Genomic DNA, 23,175 nt, shown 5'->3' with positions numbered 1-23,175 from the left:
TTGTTATTATTAATGCTTTCAAAAAGGTTAATACAAATCTTAACATAAGGGGATTATATAGTGATGTATAGACTTGATGCTTATAATATTGCTGCTGAAAACTATGTGGTGAAAAAAATTAGATGATTATATATAATCCTCAGGTGCTGAAGATAAGCAGCTCAATTCAATTCCCAAATGCAAGAATTAGATATACTTTTACCTTTAGGAGGGATGAGTCTTTTTTAAGAGTTCTGTGTTGGACTATTCTTAGTGACTCGATACAGAGGTTGGTGGATATGTTTCTGTTCTCTTGCTTAGTTTTCAAAGCACTGGAAATAGAAAAGAGTAAAGAATTTAGTCTTGTGGAAAACAGAAAAAAAATGCTTATTTCTAAGCTCACTCAAAATATATTGGAGAGACATGTGAAAACAAGTCAAAAGTTGAAGTTGGAAGGTGGTTGAGACCTATATTCCTAGCTCTGTGACTTTGATATTCACATAGGGAGTAAAACAAAAATGGATTTCTATTGAAAAAAATAAAATTCTATATGTATTTTATGACAAATAGTAAATTATATTTAAATAAATTTTTGTAACATGTAGTAAAACATTAGTTCCTACAAAACTGATGATTTGCCATCAGGTTTCTTACCCAAGCTTATTGGTAATGTAAGGCTAACAAGGCTGAAAGTTATTTGCAGTTAACTCTTTGCAGTACCATTGTCAAATATGTATGTAAGGTGCTCAAGGTTTATATAGGTAACTGATTTATTGAACAGTTTCACTCTGGTGGGGTATAAGCATGGAATGATTTTATTTTTTATCCAATTGCTACTTTCAATCATGCTCTGTTAAATCACTCTTTCCAGTCCTCTTAAAGTTATCTTAGATTGTTTCCATAACTCTCCATTTATTCCAAGATATTAAAAAATCAATTCCATTCTAGAATGACAGAAGTTCAGCTACTTGCCAAATTAACACAGTTCCTCTCTTCGTGTCTTGTGCTTACTTAATGGTCTAAGGAAATTGCACTGTGGAGGTATGTGTGTGGGTCCCGTTCTTTCATTTCTTCTCCCTTTTTAATTCTATCTCCTCCCTTTCTGGGTTTACCTTTCTCCCCCTACATTGGAGTTGGGGAAGAGACATGTGGGAAAGGCCAAATGTTTACGCACCTGCATTCCAAGTCTGGCTCTCTTACCTGGGATGCAAGTATGAATTTTCATTTATTTTTTTTAGGAACCACTCAGGTTCCTACTCTAGGGTACCTCCTATATTCTCTTGTTGCTGTGGTCCTCTTGTACATGATATTAACAAGACAACTCAAGCATGGATGCCCTCATGGCAATTTCTATCTGGGTAAATGGTGAGAGTACAGACAGCTCCAATAAAGCCCCAGTACTGCTGTCTTTCTCCAATTCAATTTTTTGTTTTTTTAACTAAGGCACAGAAGGCAGATCCCCAATCCTGTTGCCCAAAAGGAAGTTTGATGCAGTCTTCACTTTTTGCAGGTAACCCCAAGTTCAAAATGATCTCTTCACTTGGCCTGTGGTGGCTGAAAGGATGGAATCACCGTCTTTTCTCTTTTGTCCTTCAGGAAAGAGACGGCAATAGCTTCCCACCCACTATGGCTAGCTCCCTAGATCCTTAACCGTCACCTGTTGGCTTCTCTTCCCTCTGCCTACACCCTTGTACATTGTTCTTTGTTAAGCTCTCCTCAAAAACCTGTTAGAACGTGCTTGCGTGTCCTGTCTTGACTGACGAATGAAAAACACAATCTCTACAACTTCATACTGTAAATATTTTAAGGTGAAAACGTGATTTACACATATTGTCTTACGAAATATGCATATCCAAATGCTACTAGAAAGAGAGAGAGAACTTTTGAATATGATAATTTGAATTAAAATCTCAGCTCTGACATATATAAACTCATTTGTACAGTGAGCACACACATGCCTACTTCATGAAGTTGATATGAAGATTCAATGAGATAAAAGGCTCACCTGCAAAGCTCATATTCAACAAATATCCATTCAACATCTGCTTGATGCCAGGCACTAAGTTCTTTCTGTACTGTCAAATGTTATATAAATACAAGTCAATTTAATTCCTAATTTGATATATGAGAAATATCTTGTAGCCATGAAAACATTTTTCTTTGAGTGAATGAGGTAGACCAGACTGGAGAAAGTATAGCTAGCTCTTTCTAGAGTCCTTCATTTGATTCTCTTATTGTAACATCACCATCATCATCATCATAGATATATAGTCTTCACCCTCTAATAATAAAATTTAGCAACATAACATGTTTAAAAAAATTAAATTGCTGGGAATTTATTTTTAAATATGAGACCACAAAAGTAAGGAAAAAAGTGTCAAAACAATTCAGTGTAGAATGTTCTTAAAATGCCACTATTAACAAGTGAAAATACAGCAATTATGTATTGAGTCCCCATAATTTTAAAAGTAAATTTCAAATGGTAAATTTATAATTAATTTTTGAATAAATTTTACTTCAAAAACCTTTGGTTAAAGACAGAATATTGTATTAATGGAGGCTTGGAATTTAGATCTATTTCTGCCATGAAGTGGCTATTGACCTTGGACAATTGTCTAACTCTGTGGGGTCTTATTTCCAGTTCTATGGTTCAATTAAAACATTTTTATGACATATTCATTTATAAGCAACGTATTTAATGTTCTCAAACTCACTAACTCAATACAGAGGAGAAAATGCGTTAGACTCCTACGGTACCAAAGCACTGTGCTAACGGCTGCCGCAGGGAAAGAACGGAATAAAGAAGATCCGGTCCTGACCTCAGTGCTTTAGAAGGAGTGAAATGTCAATGCCAGTAAGGACTAAATAAATTCTGTAACTGAGATTAATAAAGTATTTAATGAAAATGCCAGCAGGAGCATTTTTTTTTCCTGCTTGAGGAAAGAAATGACATTGCCGAGTAGACAGCTTTTATAAATCAGTAATTCTAGCCGGAAATTGTCTTAAAGAGAAACCTTGCATTTAAAAAAAATATTTTCTCGAAACTATTTGCAGGTTTTTCTGTGGGAATGAAAAGAAAATGTTAACTTTAAAATTACTGAAAATTTGCAACATCTGGTAAAAATGAATATTTGTTTTTCTTTTAATAGATTTTGACCTAATGCCTGACAAGGCGATTAACTCATTAAAATAGTGCTTAAGAGTCAATGCCAAAGTGGAGGCTTCTGCTTCTCCTATTCAATATTTCATCTAGGGTCTGACCTCTGCTTCAAATACAGGGGAAAACCCAGTTTCTACATAGTCACTTGAGGACTCCTACTTGATGAGCTTGATGATATACCAAGATCTGTAATAATAAATTTTTTAGAAATCCTCAAATGTTACTCTGCCACTGTGGTAAGACTCTAAATATAAATTATAACCACTGGTGGTAGGGATTCTATATTCAAATATGTGATCTATTTTCATCTATGTTCTTATATATTCAAATATGTGATGAAATTTCAAAGTTTGGAAAATTTTAAATTCTGTAAGGGAAGATGATCCTTTAACTATAAGACTTCTTTAGGACTCCATTTATATAGGTCACATGTATGATGTGACTGTATGATACATATATTTAAAAATTAATCTCTTACAGTTGCAACTCAATTTTGTTATTACCAGTGTTTCTAAAATCACAAATATATTCATTCTGTATCTGGAACTACATTATAATTGTACCAGGAGAGCTACCTACTTAAAAGAAATATGTGAAGCACCCTTGTATAAAGTGAATAACAATATCTAATTTAATTTTGAATAAGTGCATATTTTTATACTTTTTGCTCAAAAGAAGGGCATACTTGCACGGTCATTAAATTTCAAGGTCTTGGAAAGCCCTGAAAAAGAGTTTCTCCTTTGATATATATGACTGGGCAAAAGTGGTAGTGGTGGTGGTGGGGTGTGTGTGTCTGTGTGTTTTGGAGGAGAAGTAGTTCACAGCCTTCCCTTCTCCTTCCATATGAGAAAGAACATATGAGTACTGCCAGCTTATCTTGTCTCTCTCTCCTGCCCTCTAAAAACAGAATAGTGCAAGTGTATTCTCTTGAGTGAAGCTGTCACAGAGAAAGACTAATTGCATTCCCCCAGAGGGATGTACAGATGGAGGGAAATGTGATGTGCTGGGAGCACAGCATGCGAAAGGCTCTGGTGAAGAGGAGAGACACGATCTAGGGAACTAGATGGTAGGAAAGAGAGTGAGTTCTTTTGTGCTAAGAATGTGAGAGGACTCCAGGCATTTCAAGGTATTAAAAAAGAAACAGGATTCTAATTAGCATTGCCATGAACTACACACTGGATTGCTGAATTGTTTTCAAAATATGCAGGTATTGATTGAAGTTTGTGTTTGAGCCATATATTAAATCACATGGATCATGGTGACAACAGTTTTATAAGACATATTCCCTTATATAAGGGAAGAAAAGTTATTCAAAGTGTGTGGCACACAGTAGGCACTCTATAAATGTTAGCAATTACTGTTAAGAATTTTCTTCAAGGAGACAAACATACATGCTGCAGGGTACCTGCAGAAAGAATCTCTTTAAGAAAGGATTACTTTATTTCCATTATAACAAACACTACTTAAACAAACAAACCAACAAACTCTTTGTATTTTCTAATCTGTTTCATTTCCTATTATTTCAAGTAGCATTCTGTGTAATAATATTCCAACACAATGAAATAATTTGGGCAAACTCATGGAATTTGCTAACTTACAATTTGGCCTAAAGCAAACTCTTATGTACATTTCCATTCTTTTTTAAAAAACATAATTATTAATTTTCTCCAGAATGTATTTTCACTTCCTACAAAAGACCTAAAATATTAAAATTATTAAAACTACTACAGATATAGCACACTTATAAATTCAATGTTGTAGAAAATGTGGGGAAATTTGTGCACTGTTGGGAATATAAATTAGAGAATTTGAACAATGTATATCAAAAACTTTAAAATCATGCAAATCTTTTGGCATAACCTATCAAATTCCAGAAATTTATCCCAAGGAAATAAGTAAGCATGAATTAAAAGATTCACCTACAAGATGTTCTTATTATTTATAAGAAAAAATTATGACAAGAAGCAAGTTACAGATTAAGAAATGTGTCAAAAATAAATATGTATATATACAATACAATTTGGTCGCTAAAAAGTATACTGTCAGTAATTTTGATATTTTTTACATATGTAAATAACAACATGAATAATTTTCATGTAAATGTTTAAATGGTATATAAATAGAGAAAAAGTTAAAGACTCAGATTGCTATTTTCAGTAATAGTGTTCTAGGTAATTATAACCAGCCCTCCCACTAGGGACATCTATGAAGCTGACAAAAAATTTTTTTTAAATATCTTAAAAGTAGGAAAACATTACCATCAAATATTCTGATTGTAGGTTTGGCATGGAGCATAATAACCTTTTTAGAATAGAAAGCTGAGATGATTCTGAAATAGATTATCTCTGTCTTGCACTTGGAAAAATAGTTCCTCATTTAATTATTAGAATAATTTTTGTCTTCTGTTTTTGGTAAATGAACAATGTCTTTTTGTTTTGTTTTGTTTGTTTATTGCAGTAACATTGGTTTATAACATTGTATAAATTTCAGGTGTACATCATTATACTTCTATTTCTGCATAGATTACATCATGTTCACCACCCAAATACTAATTACAACCCATCACCACACACATGTGCTGAATTATCCTTTTTGCCCTCCTCTTTCCCCTCTTCCCCTCTGGTAACCACCAATCCAATCTCTGTCTCTATGTGTTTGTTTATTGTTGTTATTATCTACTACTTAATGAAGGAAATCATACGGTATTTGACCTTCTCCCTCTGACTTATTTCACTTTGCATAATACCCTCAATGTCCATCCATGTTGTCACAAATGGCTGGATTTCATCGTTTCTTATGGCTGAGTAGTATTCCATTGTGTATATATACCACAGCTTCTTTATCCATTTGTCCCTTGATGGGCACTTAGGTTGCTTCCAAGTCTTGGCTATTGTGAATAACGCTGCAATGAACACAGGGGTGCATGTATATTTACGCATTGGTGTTTTCAAGTTCTTTGGATAAATACCCAGCAGTGGAATAGCTGGATTGTATGGTAGTTCTATCCTTGATTTTTTGAGGAATCTCCATACTGTTTTCCATAGTGACTGCACCAGTTTGCACTCCCACCAGCAGTGTATGAGAGTTCCCTTCTCTCCACATCCTCTCCAACACATGTTGTTTCCTGTCTTGTTAATTATAGCCATTCTGACGGGCGTGAGGTGATATCTCATTGTAGTTTTGATTTGCATTTCCCTGATAGTTAATGATTTTAAACATCTTTTCATGTGTCTGTTGGCCATCTGTATATCTTCTTTGAAGAAATGTCTGTTCAGGTCTTTTGCCCATTTTTTAATTGGATTGTTAGTTTTTTTGTGGTTGAGATGCATGAGTTCTTTATATATTTTGGAGATTAAGCCCTTATCAGATGTATGGTTTGCAAATATCTTCTCCCAATTTCTAGGTTGTCTTTTCATTTTGTTGATGGTTTCCTTTGCTGTGCAGAAGCTTTTCAGTTTGTTGTAGTCCCATTTGTTTATTTTTTCTATTGTTTCTCTTGCCCAGTCAGACATGGTGCTTGAAATTATGTTGCTAAGACCAATGTCAAAGAGCATACTGCCTATGTTTTCTTCTAGAAGTTTCATAGTTTCAGGTCTTATGTTCAAGTCTTTAATCCATTGGAGTTAATTTTTGTGTATGGTGTAAGGTAAGGGTCTACTTTCATTTTTTGTCATGTGGCTATCCAGTTTTCCCAACACCATTTGTTGAAGAGACTTTCTTTTCTCCATTGTATGTTCTTGGCTCCTTTGTCAAAGATTAGCTGTCCATAGATGTGTGGGATTATTTCTGGGCTTTCGATTTTATTCCATTGATCTGTGGGTCTGTTTTTGTGCCAGTACCATGCTATTTTGGTTACTATAGCTTTGTAGTATATTTTGAAATCAGGGAGTGTGATACCTCCAGCTTTGTTCTTTTTTCTCAGGATTCCTTTAGCTATTCGGGGTCTTTTGTTGTTCCATATAAATTTTAGGATTCTTTGTTCTATTTCTGTGAAAAATGTTGTTGGAACTTTGATAGGGATTGCATTGAATCTATAGATGGCTTTAGGAAGTATGGACATCTTAACTATGTTAATTCTTCCAATCCAAGAGCACGGAATATCTTTCCATTTCTTTGTGTCTTCTTCAATTTCTTTCAGCAATGTTTTCTAGTTTTCCGTGTACAGTTCTTTCACCTCTTTGGTTAAGTTTATTCCTAGGTATTTTATTCTTTTTGTTGGAACATTAAATGGGATGGTATTCTTAATTTCTCTTTCTGCTACTTCGTTGTTAGTGTATAGAAATGCAACTGATTTTTGTATGTTGATTTTGTATCCTGCAACTTTACCATATTCGTTTATTACTTCTAAAAGTTTTCTGGTGGATTCTTTAGGGTTTTCTCTATATAAGATCGTGTCATCTGCAAATAGTGACAGTTTCACTTCTTCCTTTCCAATTTGGATCTCTTTTACTTCTTTCTCTTGCCTGATTGTTCTGGCTAGGACTTCCAGTACTATGTTAAATAGGAGTGGTGACAGTGGGCATCCTTGTCTGGTTCCTGTACTTAGAGGGATAGCTTTCAGTTTTTCACCATTGAGGATGATATTAGCTGTGGGTTTGTCATATATGGTCTTTATTACGTTGAGGTACTTTCCTTCTATCCCCATTTTATTCAGAGTTTTTATCATAAATGGATGCTGTATCTTGTCAAATGCTTTCTCTGCATCTATTGAGATAATCATGTGATTTTTATTCTTCATTTTATTAATGTGGTGTATTACGTTGATTGATTTGCGAATGTTGAACCATCCCTGCATACCTGGAATAAATCCCACTTGATCATGGTGTATAATCTTTTTAATGTACTGTTGTATGCGATTTGATAGTATTTTGTTGAGGATTTTTGCATCGATGTTCATCAGTGATATTGGCCTGTAATTTTCTTCTTTTGTGTTGTCCTTGTCTGGTTTAGGTATCAGGGTAATGTCGGCTTCGTAGAATGAGTTAGGGAGCTTACCCTGCTCCTCAATTTTTTGGAAGAGTTTGAGAAGGATAGGTATTAAGTCTTCTTTGAATGTTTGGTAGAATTCAGCAGGGAAGCCGTCTGGCCCTGGAATTTTATTTTGGGGGAGGTTTTTGATTACTGTTTCGATCTCCTTACTGGTGATTGGTCTATTCAAATTCTCTATTTCTTCTTGATCCAGTTTTGGAAGGTTGTATGATTCTAAGAATTTATCCATTTCTTCCAGATTGTCAAACTGGTTGGCATATACCTTTTCATAGTATTCTCTTATAATCTTTTGTATTTCTGTGATGTCTGTTGTAATTTCTCCTCTTTCATTTCTGATTTTACTTACTTGTGCCTTCTCTCTTTTTTTCTTGGTGAGTCTAGCTAATGGGTTGTCAATTTTGTTTATCTTTTCAAAGAACCAGCTCTTGGTTTTATTAATTTTTTCTATTGTTTTTTTGGTCTCTATTTCATTTATTTCTGCTCTGATTTTTATTATTTCCCTTCTTCTACTGATTTTGGGCTTTGTTTGTTCTTCTTTTTCCAGTTCCTTTAGGTGCATTGTTAGATTGTTTATTTGAGATTTTTCTTGTTTGTTGAGATAGGCCTGTATTGCTATAAACTTCCCTCGTAGAACCGCTTTTGCTGTATCCCATAAATTCCGGCATGTCGTATTTTCATTTTCATTTGTCTCCAGGTATTTTTTTATTTCTTCGTTGACGCAGTCGTTGTTCAGTAGCATTTTGTTTAATCTCCACTTATTTGTGGCTTTTCTGATTTTCTTCCTATAGTTGATTTCTAGTTTCATACCGTTGTGGTCAGAAAAGAGCCTTGGTATTATTTCAATCTTCTTAAACTTATGGAGACTTGTTTTGTGGCCTAATATGTGATCAATCCTAGAGAATGTTCCATGTGCATTTGAAAAGAATGTGCATTCTTCGGTTTTTGGATGGAATGCTCTGTATATATCTACTGGGTCCATCTGTTCTAGTGTGTCGTTTAAGGCCAATGTTTCCTTATTGATCTTCTGTTTGGATGATCTATCCGTTGGTGTAAGTGGAGTGTTAAAGTCCTCTACTATTATTGTGTTACTGTCTATTTCTGTTTTTATGTCTGTTAATAATTGCTTTATATATTTAGGTGCACCTACATTGGGTGGGTAGAGATTTACAAGTGTTATATCCTCTTGTTGGATTGTTCCCTTGATCATTATGTAATGCCCTTCTTTGTCTCTTTTTACAGTTTTTGTTTTAAAGTCTATTTTGTCTGATATGAGTACTGCTACCCCAGCTTTCTTTTCATTGCCATTTGCGTGGAGTATCTTTTTCCATCCCTTCACTTTCAGTTTGTGAGTGTCTTTAGATCTGAAGTGTGTCTCTTGTATGCAGCATATATATGGGTCTTGTTTTTTTATCCAGTCAGCCACCCTATGCCTTTTAATTGGAGCATTAGTCCATTGATGTTTAAAGTAGCTATTGATAAGTTTTTAACTTATCATGTTTTAACTTTTTTTCTCAGTGTTTTAGTAGTCCTTCTCTCTTCTTTTCTTCTCCTATACAGAATTGATGGTCTCTTTAGTTTGACCCCTGTCTGAAAGCTCTACTCTTTAACTCCCCTCCTCCCTCCTTTTATGTTTTTGATATCATATCTAACCTCTTTTGTGTGCATTTGTATCCATTACCCTCTTATCATGGAAATAGATAATTTTTCCTATTTGTGGTCTTCTCTTTTCCCCTTAAATCAGTCCCTTTAACATTTCTTGTAGCACTGGTTTCTTGGCGACAAACTCCTTTAATTTTTGCTTGTCTGGGAAATTTTTGATCTCTCCTTCCATTTTGAATGATAACCTTGCTGGGTAGAGTATTCTTGGCTGTAGGTTTTTCCTTTTAGCACTTGAATATATCGTGCCACTCTCTTCTTGCCTGCAAGGTTTCTGCTGAGAAGTCAGCTGATAGCCTTATGGGGTTTCCTTTGTATGTAACTTGACATTCTCTTGTGGCTTTTAGGATTCTCTCTTTATCTTTAATTCTGGACATTTTGATTATGATGTGTCTTGGTGTGGGCCTCTTTGGGTTTATCTTGTTTGGGGCTCTCTGAGCTTCCTGTACCTGGATGTCTGTTTCCTTCCTTAGGTTAGGGAAGTTTTCATCTATTATTTCTTGAAATAGATTCTCTGCCCCTTTGTCTCATTCTTCTCCTTCCGGGACACCTATAACACGGATGTTAGTGTGCTTGATGTTGTCCCAGAGGTCCCTTAGACTGTCCTCAGTCTTTTTAATTCTTTTCTCTTTTACCTGTTCAGCTTGGGTAATTTCCTCTAGTCTTTCGTCCAGCTCACAGATCCGTTCTTCTGTATCCTCTACTCTGCTTTTGAGTCCCTCTAGTGAATTTTTCATTTCCAGTATTGTATTCTTCATTTCTGATTGGTTCTTTTTTATATCTTCCATTTCTTTGTTGACATTCTCACTGAGTTCATCTATTCTTCTCCCCACATCAGTGAGCATCCTTAACATTCTTTGTTTGAACTCTCTGTCGGGTAGGTTGCTCATTTCTGTTTCACTTAGTTCCTTTTCTGGGGTTTCATCCTGTTCCCTTACTTGGAATGTATTCCTTTGCCTCCTCATTTTGCCTCTTTCCCTGTGCTTGTGTCTACATATTAGGTAGGTCAGCTACGTCTCCTGCTCTTGGATAGGTGACCTTATGTAAGTTATGCCTTAGGAGGCTTCCAGTGTGCTTCCCTCAGTTCTCAATGTTCCAGGGGTGACCCCTATGTGGGCTATGTGTGCCCTTCTTTTGTGGCCTGTTTGCTCTCTCTATAGGCGCCCAGGGAGGCTGAGATATGCTCCTGGCCATCTGTTGTAATGCTCAGCTGCTTGTAGTTGTTGTGGGCCCTTCAGTCTCTTTATCAGGTGTGGGGCACCCCAGCACAGTTGGCTGCAAGTTCTAATACCACATTTGTGTTGCAGTATTTCTTTTAAGTGAGTAGGCCCCCAGCGTGGCAGGTTGTTAGGCTCAGGGGCTTACAATTGCTATAAGCCTCCAGGCTTTAGGTCTCTTATCAGCTCTCTGAGGATTGCAGCTGTGTGGGGCTGGCCTCAGGCACGGGAGCACCCAGTTGTTTCAGGCTTTGGATGGTGGGGCAAGCCCCCTATGTGGGTCTTTGAAAAGCACAAGTCTTCTGCAGCTGACAAGCCCTGCCGCCCACAGGTCCACACACACAGTCAACACAGTCCTGCCCCGTGTGCGCACCCCGATCTCCTGAAGCAGACCAGTCTCTCCAAGGTGGGAGTGCCACACACTCCACCACCGCCCCACACTATCCACCTGCTCCTTGTGCACGCCCTGCCCCACTGAAGTCAGCTCAGTTGCCAGGCTGCAGGGAATCCAGTCACCAGTCTATGCAGGCCCACAAGTTGCCTGAGGGCTTGTTGTTGGGTGGGGCCAGTCTCTAGGGTGGGCTGCCTGCCCTGGCTGAGCTGGATTAAATTGGTGCTCTAGTGGGTGGGGCAGACCTGGGCTAGCAGATCTCAGGGAGAACTCCAATGGCGTCTGTGTCAGCACACCCACACCAGGCCACAACAATGACCGCCGCCAATGGCCAATGTCCCAGTCCCTGGAGAGGTCTCACCTCTCACCGAGATGCACTCAGGGCCTATTAGGTGAGTCTCTTTTCACCAAAGCACTGTGCACCTTTCTTTCTGGTGATTTTAGGTTGCTTTCTGAAAGGAGTGAGTTTGTGCGTGGGCCCTTTAAGAGCTGGTTTTAATGTCTTTGTGAACCAGCTTTTCTGGGGGCACTCCTCAATGTTTTAGTAGCAGGCAAAGTCAGATATTATGCCACTCGTCTCGATTGTGCTGGGTCCACAAAATGCCCACAGCGGGAGCGCTCCCCGGCTCAGGGTCCTGCTCCTCCAGGAAGGCTGTATACCTGTGGGCTGCTCTCGGTGGCCGTGAAGCTGGCGGCTTGTGAAGGCGGCGTTTTTCCTCTCCAGAAGGGAGTTTCTGCTTCTTCCACCTCAGTTAGGATTGTGCTTTGTTGTAGGAGTTCCTCTTATCCAGTTTTCAGTTCTGTCTCAGGGGTAATTTTTCCACGAGTAGTTGTCAATTGGCTGTGTCCGCGCTAGGAGGTGAGTTCAGAGTCTGCCTATGCTGCCATCTTGACTTCGTCCAACAATGTCTTTTATTTACAAAATTTATTCAACAAATTAGTGAAAATTTGACAATATAGGAAAACAAAAGAAAAAGAAACAATATTTTGTTGCCTATTGATAATCTGTTAACTCTGGCAAATACCCTTCTGGAGCTTTCTTTTTTAATATGTGATATGACTATTTGTGTATTGCTACACTTGTAGTATATTTTATATTCTACTCTTCATATATTCCTTGGGGTTGTTTCCAATTTTGTGTGTCAATTGTTTGTTTTTTTAAATTTTCTGTTTGTTTTTTAAATTGAGTAATTTCTATTGATTTGTTTCAAGTTTATTAACCCTTTCTTCTGCTTTTACCACTAGTACTTATGTAGAAGTTGTTGGATACAATGTTCTATATCCATCCCTTAGTTTGTTTACTAATTATGTTGCTCAAATCAGAAAATTTAAACACAAGCTCTCCTTACCAGTTTTTCCTTTGCTTGTCTTTTTAATCACTGAGAAAGTCCTGCTAAACTACACTATTATGATTGTGGATTTGTCAATTTCTCCTTGTATTTTTGTTCATTGTTTGTTTTCTATATTTTGAGGCTACTGTATATAGGTGATTACAGATTATAAATTGTGATATCTTACTGAAATGAAGAACAAATCCTTGTCAAGTCTGGTAATGAGGTTGTGCCTGGGAATCTGCAGGTTAATATTTTAGCATTCAAGTTAGAGAACCATTGAAATAGAAGTGAAGATCATTAAATACAGGAAAGCTAGCAATAATCTCAATGATTGACAGTTATAATAAATGCTGGATGGATTTCCTTCACTTTGATCCACTGATATGGCAAGATGAGTCAACTGTGGATATAGAATCTATTATTTTGCTGTCATATTCATAGAGCATTGGAGCTTGGTTCTGTGATTTGAGAAACAGAACTCCTTAATGGAATTAAATTTGACATTCACAAGTAGTGGTGATACACTTAGCTTTAACTTACATACTTCTGAAGCCATGATTTCAACAGGTTATTTTGTTATTATTTTAAGCATACAGGGATAGACATTTGAATGATCAAATACTTATCTGCACTCAAATTTCAATATACACCTGTGTATTCCTGCATATGCCTAGCTAAAGACTATATATTATGATTTGGAATATACTTTTGAGTGGGTTGGAGGGAATGGTAGTTCAAATAGAGGCTCTAAATAATAGGCACTAAATAAATAATTTGTTTCCAATTTCTGAAAAAACATAAATAAATATCAGCAGTTTGATAGATGTCTATGAAGTAGTACCAAGATTTCCTTTCATCCCATACTAAAGAAATTTAGCCCAAGTCCAAATGGCTAATAGCTTTTATTTTGCAAGATAATTACATAATCCAGGTGAATGGAGTCAGATAGACTCAGGTATAGATGATTGCATCACGAACAATACGGTTTAGCAGAGACAGTGTGGCATTGTGCTTAACAATGTTAGTTCTGGAGTCAGATAGACCTGGGTTCAATCTTAGCTCCCTATTACTTGTTACCTATGTAATACTGGGCATGTTGTTAGTTAACTTTTCTAAACCTCAGTTGCTCGTCTGTAAAATAGAGCTTATATTATTGAGCTCAAAGAGATGCTTACTATCTAGCAGAGTGCCTGGTAAATATTAAATGCTAAATGAATTATTACTAATATCAATAAATATTAGCATATCTGTATTAGGAAATACAGATAAGAGAAATAGAACCAACAGTAACCTACACAGCAGATATAGATAGATGATATATCTATGACATATATAGATGTATGTAGATGTATGTATGTGTATATAGAGAGAGGTTTACTATAGGAATTGGATCATGTGAGTATAGAGGCTGAGAAGTCCCACAATGTACCATCTGCAAGCTAGAGAAACAGGAAAGCCAATGGTGTAATTCAGTCTAAGTCCATGAGTACCAATGTCCAAGAGCAGGAGAAGATGGATGTCCAGCTCAAGCAGAGAGCAACTTCACCCTTCCTATGACTTTTTGTTCTATTTAGTCCCACAACAGATTGGATAATGCCCACCTCTTGGTGAGAGTAATCTTCTTTACTCAGTCTACAGATTCAAACATTAATCTCTTTTGGAAGTACCCTGACAGGCACACCCAGAAATAATGTTTACCATCTATGTGAGCATCCCTTAGCCCAGTGATATAGACACATAAAATTAACAATCACAACATCATATTCCCATTTTCCTTTTAAGGTGCGTTTATATCCTTTGAGTTTTTCTTAAATATCTGTCTTAAAAGCTTATTTGTCAGAACTCTTCATAGAGAGTTCTGTATATGTTGGAAGAAATATTTTGATAAGCAGCTTGGAGTGAGAGCAGGAGATATCCAAGGGGTATTTCTGAAAAATCACTTGTCTTCCCTCAGAGTTCTATTTCAATGTCAGCCACTTTAACCCTCTTCTGTTAGTTTCTCTAGCCATACTAGCTCCATCTGTTTTCTTTCATAAGCCTCCTCTCCGCATCTCCTCTCTTGATATGTAACTTTACTTATGAAGTAAAATTTGGCATTCTTTTGGCTTCTTTAAATTTCATTTCATACTCATTACCAGACTGGACAATGATTTGTTCTTGGATCCTGCTTCTTTAGAAGTTCTAGAAGCATCATAAATTTAAATAATTCCTCTGTCAAGTGGTATACAAAATATACATATTAATATGTTTACCTACATATATATAAAATCATATACATCCACACTCTATACATATATACTATCTTGACCTTAAAGTGTGAAAATTAATAAACAGAAACCTCAGTTAAAATGGAGTCAGGAGGCCAGAAAGGGGAGCTCTCATGCCCTACTACTCCACTCTATGTCTATTGCAAACTCAACAGAAAGAAGCGTGCTTTGCTACCCCAGCAGGAGGAAGAAAGATTTTCTCTTTGCCCAGCAACAGCCCAGCCAATGAGAGACTGTCACAACTCAATGAAAAGCCACTACATTTCAAACTCCTAGTTAACTCCAATGGACTCTTTGTTTATAACAGCCCCTCCCATCTTCTCTTTCTCCTCTATAAAAGAACATTCCTCTGCTTTGTTTTCTGGATTATCCTGTGGCTCGCCATAGATTACATGTCCCAAATTGTAGTTCTTTGCTGTTCCAAAATGAACCCATGTTTGCTGGTAAAATAACTGACTGTTTTATTTTCAAGGTCAACACAGGCATGTGATAAGATAGGTAAATTTAAGAGGACTCTGTAAGTTAAGACATTACTCTGAACACCCTGATAGAGCCCCTTCATAAAGGGCACTGGGACTAGACTACAGCAACCCATGGCGAGAACGAGATGTCATCAAAACAACAACAGCAACAATAGCAACAGTCTATAAAAATTTTTTTATTACAGTTCTCCTTTCTAACAAATCTTCATTGTATGAAGTTGAGTAGTTTACATTAAAGTTGATTTTGCTGATTGCCTGTGAGAAAGTGAAACAAATGATTCGGGATTTTCTTCCTCACTGAGAGTGACACAAGATGGCATCACTAGACAGGAACACTTCAAAGACCCATATGGTAGATGAATTAATTAAGAAGCAATAATTATTACTACAATCAAAATGTTGCTATTTATTGTCCAGCCCATACAGACAAATTATGATACTTGTGATTACCAATTACTGCCAATTACAAAGAAATGACAAGGTTTTATTAATGCTAACATCTCCCAGTGAGATGTATTACAAGTAATAACATCAACAACCTCATTTCAGGAATTCAAAATGCCCCTTTCTTCTGGTCCTCTTTGAAGGAACTGAAAGGGCCATTCTGGGAAGGACATGAGGCACTAAGTAAGTACAAGGCCACAGAGAGAAAGATCCATAAAGTGTGGCAGGAGATGTAGATGTGGCGGTGGAAAGTTGTCAAAACACATCCACTACATTATCCCTGGGACCAGCCTTATCCAAGAACGTGCAAATACCATCATTCCATGGGAGGAATTAGGCCTTCTCTAGACTTCAGTCAAGAAAATTTTTATCCCCAGCTCAATTTCTAAGGCCTCAGCCAACACAGCAGAATTGTAAAGAGCTTTGGGCATCCCCTATGGGAATCTACATTCTTGATATCAAGGTCTTTCCCACCGGTGTTCCTCTGATCATATCTCTTCCTGTAACACCCTGTCTACTAAACAGTCTCTTCAAGTGAGCAACTAAACTTTACTAAAAACTGAAGGAGTTTAGGGTTGTTAACCAGACTGGTTTACGACATTAACTGCTCATTGTCTATTGTGTGTGTCTCAAACATGCTTCCAATGCATCTGATGGCCTCTGGAAACCTTTCTGGGTACTGCCGCCCAATCTCACTTATTATGGCTTGCCTATTCTCTATTTCAATCCATTATTATGGATACCCTTGTCATGGCCATACAGTCTCCTGGGACAGGATGACTTCAGTTCTCCTTTACTCAAGAGCTGAAGTCAACAAAATCCACTCCAAACTTTACCAGATTCTAGAGACTCCAATCTGGGCAGAACTCTGGGTTCCAATCACACTGCTGATCTAACTTACTAACCCAAATTCTCATGATATTTTCTTCATTTGGGTCAGATATATTACCATGGACAGGAACTTTCTTCCACCACTCAACTTATTTTCATTCCTCTTTCAGCCTCCAAAGATCACTACATATTCACATTCATTCCTAGACTAACCTTCATTCCTTTTCTTGGCCTCAGACCCTGGAGAAGCAGTGTCATATTGAGTCAGGGATTCAAATGCCCTGTTCTCAGTACTAAAGCTCATATGATATAAAGCTCATCATCAGCCTTAAGGAGGAGGAAAGATGCAGGAAATGGAGCTGAAAATCCCAATGGAATCCCTCCTCTGTAGCACATTGTCTATTTACATTGGCAACTCATCATGTGATTTTCACCTATAAGACTCTGTCTTGCCTCTAAATGACCCAGTTTGAATGGCTGGTAACCTCTTTCCTCTGTTCTTGGCTCTGACACTCAGGCTACCTCCCGAGTTCCTGGTTTCTAGACCACAAATAATAACTTCTTTTGTATTGGTCCTTTTACCCCACAGCTAAACTACTTTGTAAGTTCAAACTGACCCGGGTTCAAATCTGCCTTCTGCTTCTTACTGGCTCAGGGAATGTGGATAACTTAACCCTTATGAACTTTAGTTCTCTCATATGTAAGAAAAGGGTGATAATGGATAAATTTCAGGGTTTTTGAGGCATTAGAAGAAACTCAATAAATGGTAGGCATTTATATTATTATATAGTTTTTATTATAATACTCTGCATCTCATTTGCTCCCTATCTCCAGAAACAATGTTCAATTTATTTTGGTCTTTATCCTTTCCTCCGTTCACGATTGTTCCTTACTGACTTCCAGCAACCTTAAGTTATAATGAGTAGTTTGGGGCCCCATTTGGGGAAGTCTGTCTCTAGATACCCTGACTTGTCTGTGAGAGCTCACTCACAGTAATCTGGCTTGGGGTGACTTTATGTCCCATTTCCTGGTACAATCTTGGCAAACACTTTTTGCCTTGGCGTGATCATTATATTAACCTTTTTTGGGATTGTGAACTCAATCACCAATGTGGAGAGGGGGTTTGCCCACACATCGAAGCATTGCTCTGACACTAGCTGGGTGTTCTACAATTTGACTCAGTTTTGACACTATCTACCCAGAGATAGCATCAGATTCCACAGGTTAAGGGCTCAGTCCCATAAGATTGTCCCCTCCCACACACTTAAGATGCCAGGCACAGCCCAGGTTGTCACCTATGCTTCTGACCAACTGGGTATAAATTAGAAGTTCCCTCCTCAGGTTCAATTAATTTGGTAGAGTGGCTCATAGAACTCAGAGAAAGATTTTACTTACTAGATCATCAGTTTATTATAAAAGGACATAACTCAGGAACAGGCAGATGGAAGAATGGTGTAGGGCAAGGTATGGGGAAAGGGTGTGGAGCTTCCGTGCCCTCTCTGAATGTGCCACTCTCCCTGCATGTCCACGTTTTCACCAACCTAGAAGCTCCCCAAACTGTGTCCTTTTGGGTTTTATGGAGGCTTCATTACACAGGCATGATTGATTAACTCATTGGCCATTGGTGATTGATTCAACCTTCGGCCCCTCTTCCCTCCCCAGAGGTCAGGGGGTTGGGACTGAAAGTTCTAATGCTTTAATCACATGGCGGACTCCACTGGCAACCAGCTCCTATCCTTACATGCTTTCCAAAAGTTGCCTCATTAACATAACAAAAGACAACATTATGACTCTCAGCACTTAGGAAATTCCAAGGGTTTTAGAAGCTCTGTGCCAGGAATGGGGACAAAGACCAAACATATATTTCTTGTTATAAATCACGATATTACAATACCCATCCCATTGTCAAAATAGTTTAAAAACAATATGATCACCCAACTCTGACTAGACCTTGCCTCAGTTCTGAGCTTTATGTTTCCTAATGTTTCCCTGACCTGAGCCTGCTGTTTTGATAGAGACATTCTGTTTTCCTTAAGTTCCTGCTTGTTTGTGTGACTTATGTAACAATCCTCGAATCTTGCCTCAGAAGATGTGGGTTCTAGTCTTACATCGTCTACTCACTAGCTATAAGACCCAAGGAAACAGTATTTTAAGTCTTAATTTCTGCCTCTTTTAAAATAAAGTGATGGTAATGTTGCCTTTTTTCTTGTAGGTTTGTTATGAAGCTAAAGCTAAATATGAGTGAAAGAATTTGATAAATGATAAAACACTGTGCCATTATAAAAAGTATTCTGGTGGGCTGGTTCCTAGATATCCTTGGACTCCTGCCCAAAGAGGCAGTGCTACCCACAAAGGAAATGCTTAACGTTTGTTAATTCACTATTCATCACATCATTATTCCTAAGATGTACAGTAAAAACTTAAAAGTGAAGGTTATGTAAATACTTCCACTTACTGTATTTTAGTAGATTTTAGCCATTTCCATTTTAGAAAAAATTCCTCCTTTCAGACAACGAGCAATTTTTGTTGGTGGAATCATGAGCAATGAGAAAAAGAATGGAACTTGTGAAAAGGGGAAAGCTGAGAGTAAATAAGGATCTGAACATGGTGATGTCATGATTCTGTCCAATTGTCTGTGTAATTGAGTCATGTCCCCGGAAGATGATAGGCTGCCTGGGGTTCACACTGTTGACCCAAATAATCAATAACCAATCTATAGATAAGGAAGATAGAGTGATATTTAATGAGCTAATGCTGTGGACTAGCCCCGAAGTGTTATCTTCCTCAAGGAAGAAAGCTCTCTAGAGAAGCGTGGTTTACAGCATGGTTATATACCATTTCAGAACACAGAACATACATCAAGCATGACAGAAATACAATTTTTTTTCCCAAGGTCACAAGGAGAAGTTTTGTTGCAGTTTAGCACATGCACAGCAGGTCAACTTGACCTTGGTTCTCTGGGAAGAAAAGCTTATCTTCAAAGAAGTACTGGTATTGGCTTTAGAGAAAGAGAGACATTCATCTCTATCTCTAAAGAGTGCATTCTTTGCTTTGGGAAAATGTTTGAAGCAGATGTGCAATGCATTTTTGATGGGCCATAAGTCAAGCTGCTCTGGGGAAAACAAGTTTTAGGCTGAATCGGATTTAAACCAGAATGGCTTCCCCATATACCCCATATATGTCAATATGTGAGAACTTATTATTTTTGTCAACATTTGATGGGAATCATTATGTCAGGGATCACAATCTCATGCAAGTGTATGTAGTTTTATCCCCTCACTTCTCTCCCAGGGCTTAAATATTAAATTATGCTGACACCACGGTATTTCAGGACTGGATAAAGCCACTATCTTTTCATTCTAATTTCTTTGACTGAAAATCTGGGACAAAATTCATGCCTCCATTATTGCCTGATAGAAGAGTTGAAGCTCCCTGGGCCTTCTTTGAAAAATGCTAGGCCTAACATTCTATTACAGATGTTTGCCTTGAGTCAAATATAGAACTTATGTAAAATTATATATGGGTTAGCGGTGAGCATCGCTTTCATGAGATAAGGAATCATTTAACATTATTCTCATTTTACTTTAACACTTGAGGTCATTTTATCCTAGCAATAGCACTTGACTCTGAAGGAATGCAAATAAATGCCCCCAAAACATAATGTTTTGACCTCCAGGAAATTCATCTAAGAGTAGAAAATTGTATTCAGAATCAAGCATTTCCTTAAGCAATTGTATTATCATAATGTATAAAATTTTCAAACTTACATTTTCTTTGAAATGGACTATGCAGTAGTATTTCTTAAATACACATTTAGTGCAGCATATGATTTAAAAGTCATTATTTTTAAAACAACAGGAATCCATTGAGCCAATTGGCAATGGACAGCAACGGTATGTGTCTTACCACAGTGACATCAACTACTTCAATAAATTCATTGGCAAAAAATCAATAAAACATGATGTGATTTCTCTGCATCTATATTTCATTCCTTTTTTTACTCAGACCCTTGTGTTGCTGCTTACTATCTTTATGACACTGGGAAAATTATTAAATTCTCCACATCTTAGTTTCCTTATCTGTTAAATGGAGTGGTTGTGAAGATCAAGATCAAATAATTTCATGTATATGCATGGCACATAGTAAACATTTCATAAATGTCAGCCATTATTATTATTATTATTATTATTATTATTATTATTATTATTATTATTATTATTATTTTGCTGAGGAAGATTCACCCTGAGCTAACATGTGTTGCCAATCTTCCTCTTTCTGCTTGAGGAAGATTTGCCCTGAGCTAACATCTGTGCCAATCTTCCTCTATTTTGTCTATGGGTCACCACTACAGCATGGTCACCGATGAGTGGTGTAGGTCTGTGCCTGGGGCCACCGAGGTGGAGCATGCCGAACTTAACCACTAGGCCGCGGGGGTGGTCCCCAGCCGTTATTATTATTAAAGACAAATAACTTTGCCATAAAATCTCACATCCTTGATAGAATAATTTTCTATGTTTTTAAGACTAAAAATAAATGTCAGGGCAAATAATTCTATTTTTATAATCATTGTTAGAATGTTTTACTTTTGCCAGATAAAATCTACTTTTCAATTAGGAATTGTATTTCCAATTGTCTTTAGTTTTAAAACATTTTGGTGTTAAAAGTGTAACCAATCAATGTTTTTTGAATGCCTATGAGTCAGGCACTTTCTAAGACTCTGGGAGATATAAACATAAAAAAACACGTCCCTAAACCACTTAGAATTTTTTTGCAGAGATCATCACTTTCCCTAACTTAGAATTAATAGCCAGTAGAGAGAGGCAGATTAACAAGCAACTTTAATATAAAGCAGAGTGGAAAACGTGCTTTAAGAGAAACAAATCAAAATGTTCAAGAAAGCAGACAAGATATAGATTCTACTGTTAAAATAAGGAAAAACTTCACATATTGGTAGAATTTTGGTTCAGGAAGAACATTTCAGACAGAGGAAAAGAAGAAAGCAAAGATATTGACATGTGAATATGCACAGCATGTGCAGGGAATAAACATGGGTTTTTTGGCACTGAAGCATGAGGTAGGAAGAGGATAACCCTCTGAAGGTTGGGGCATGTCTCAAGTCTGGTCACATCCAGATGCGAAGGATGAGGCTGGAATAATATGCTCACGGCAGCAGTGGGGATGGGGAGGAGGAGTAGCTAAGGGAAACTTTGTAGAGGCAGAAGAAGTAGGACTTCATAACTAATAAATGTGAAGATAAAAGAGAAGGAGATGAAGATGACCCTGATTCTCTAGCCTTATATGCCTGAAATTATAATGATGCTATAACTAAGAAAGATTTGGTGCACCAATGAAGGTTTGGTGCAACAGATGATACCATGTCAGCTTTAGGCTTGTCAAGTTTGAAAAATACTTGTGGGACTTTCTGGTGAAGGTATTTGAGAGTTGAAAACCTGGGCCTGATGTTCAGGGGAGTGGTCAGACTCCAGTGATTTGGGAGTCATCCGCATGGTAGTGACAGTGAAATTTTGAGAATGAATGAATAAAAATCCGTGAATAATTCCACCAACCTATATTGTAGATGAAACCAATTTTGAAAATTGGTTTAATTCCTAAAGCAAGTTATATTATTATTTCAGTTCCTGCTGAATGATTCATGAGTCCTTATTTTCTTATGTATATTTTGTTTGTAGTCCATGATTGTTAACTTGTTTTTATTTGTCTCCTTCTGTCTCTTCTCTCTCTCCATTCCTTCACAGTAAATTTCCTTGTTTTTTCTGATTCTTTTTATCTCTCATCTTCTTGTGTAATAAGAAACGGATGTCTAATTTTTGGTCTGTTAGTCCATGATACCTTGTATGAGTCCCTAAAATGTTTTGAACATCAGTTATGAAAATATGTAAATGTATTAATATATTTTTGAAGGATGCTTCCAAAAATTTGCAATCTACAACTCCAGAGGAGACTGAGGAGATTTTACTATTTCTGGGTAAGCGAAACTTAGCTTCTCTCCTTAGAGACAACAGATATTCAACAAACACTTATTGTGTACTGACTATGTTCCAGGTACTAAGAACTGAAGCTGAGTAGCACGTGGTCCTCTTCTATAAGCAGCTCGCAATGCAATGGGCTTTCAAGATGGGATTTGCTTAAAACCTTTTTCTTCTCCAGAGCCCTCATTTCAGCCATTGGGATTTGCCAACACATTGTATGCAAATGCACTTAGTTCCATAGATAAAATTATTTTTAATTTATCACCTGTGGTTTGTTGCCTGTTTGGTCTATGCCAGCTTATTCTTGAAACGGATGACCACACTTTCTCTCTGTTTTAAATGACCCAGCAATTATAACCTTATACAACTCAAAGGATCATGAAGATGACCAATATGTAGAAATTTAAAATTCTTAAAAAAATATTCTTCTTGTAT

The 23,175-nt window shown here is 37.1% G+C and overlaps 1 long non-coding RNA gene across 1 annotated transcript in view; it reads right to left on the bottom strand.

Annotated features, from left to right (window-relative positions):
- LOC131396699 (uncharacterized) overlaps positions 1-23,175 on the bottom strand; it is a 216,544-nt gene that overhangs the window by 50,707 nt on the left and 142,662 nt on the right. Inside the window, exon 2 of the long non-coding RNA XR_009216624.1 lies at positions 203-311. This is a non-coding gene — a long non-coding RNA (uncharacterized LOC131396699). The remainder of the gene's footprint in view (positions 1-202; positions 312-23,175) is intronic.

The sequence above is a fragment of the Diceros bicornis genome, chromosome 3 (genome assembly GCF_020826845.1).
Source record: "Diceros bicornis minor isolate mBicDic1 chromosome 3, mDicBic1.mat.cur, whole genome shotgun sequence".
Lineage (NCBI taxonomy): Eukaryota > Metazoa > Chordata > Mammalia > Perissodactyla > Rhinocerotidae > Diceros > Diceros bicornis.
The sequence above is the reverse complement of the archived record's forward strand: the minus strand, read 5'-3'. Positions and strand labels throughout refer to the sequence as shown.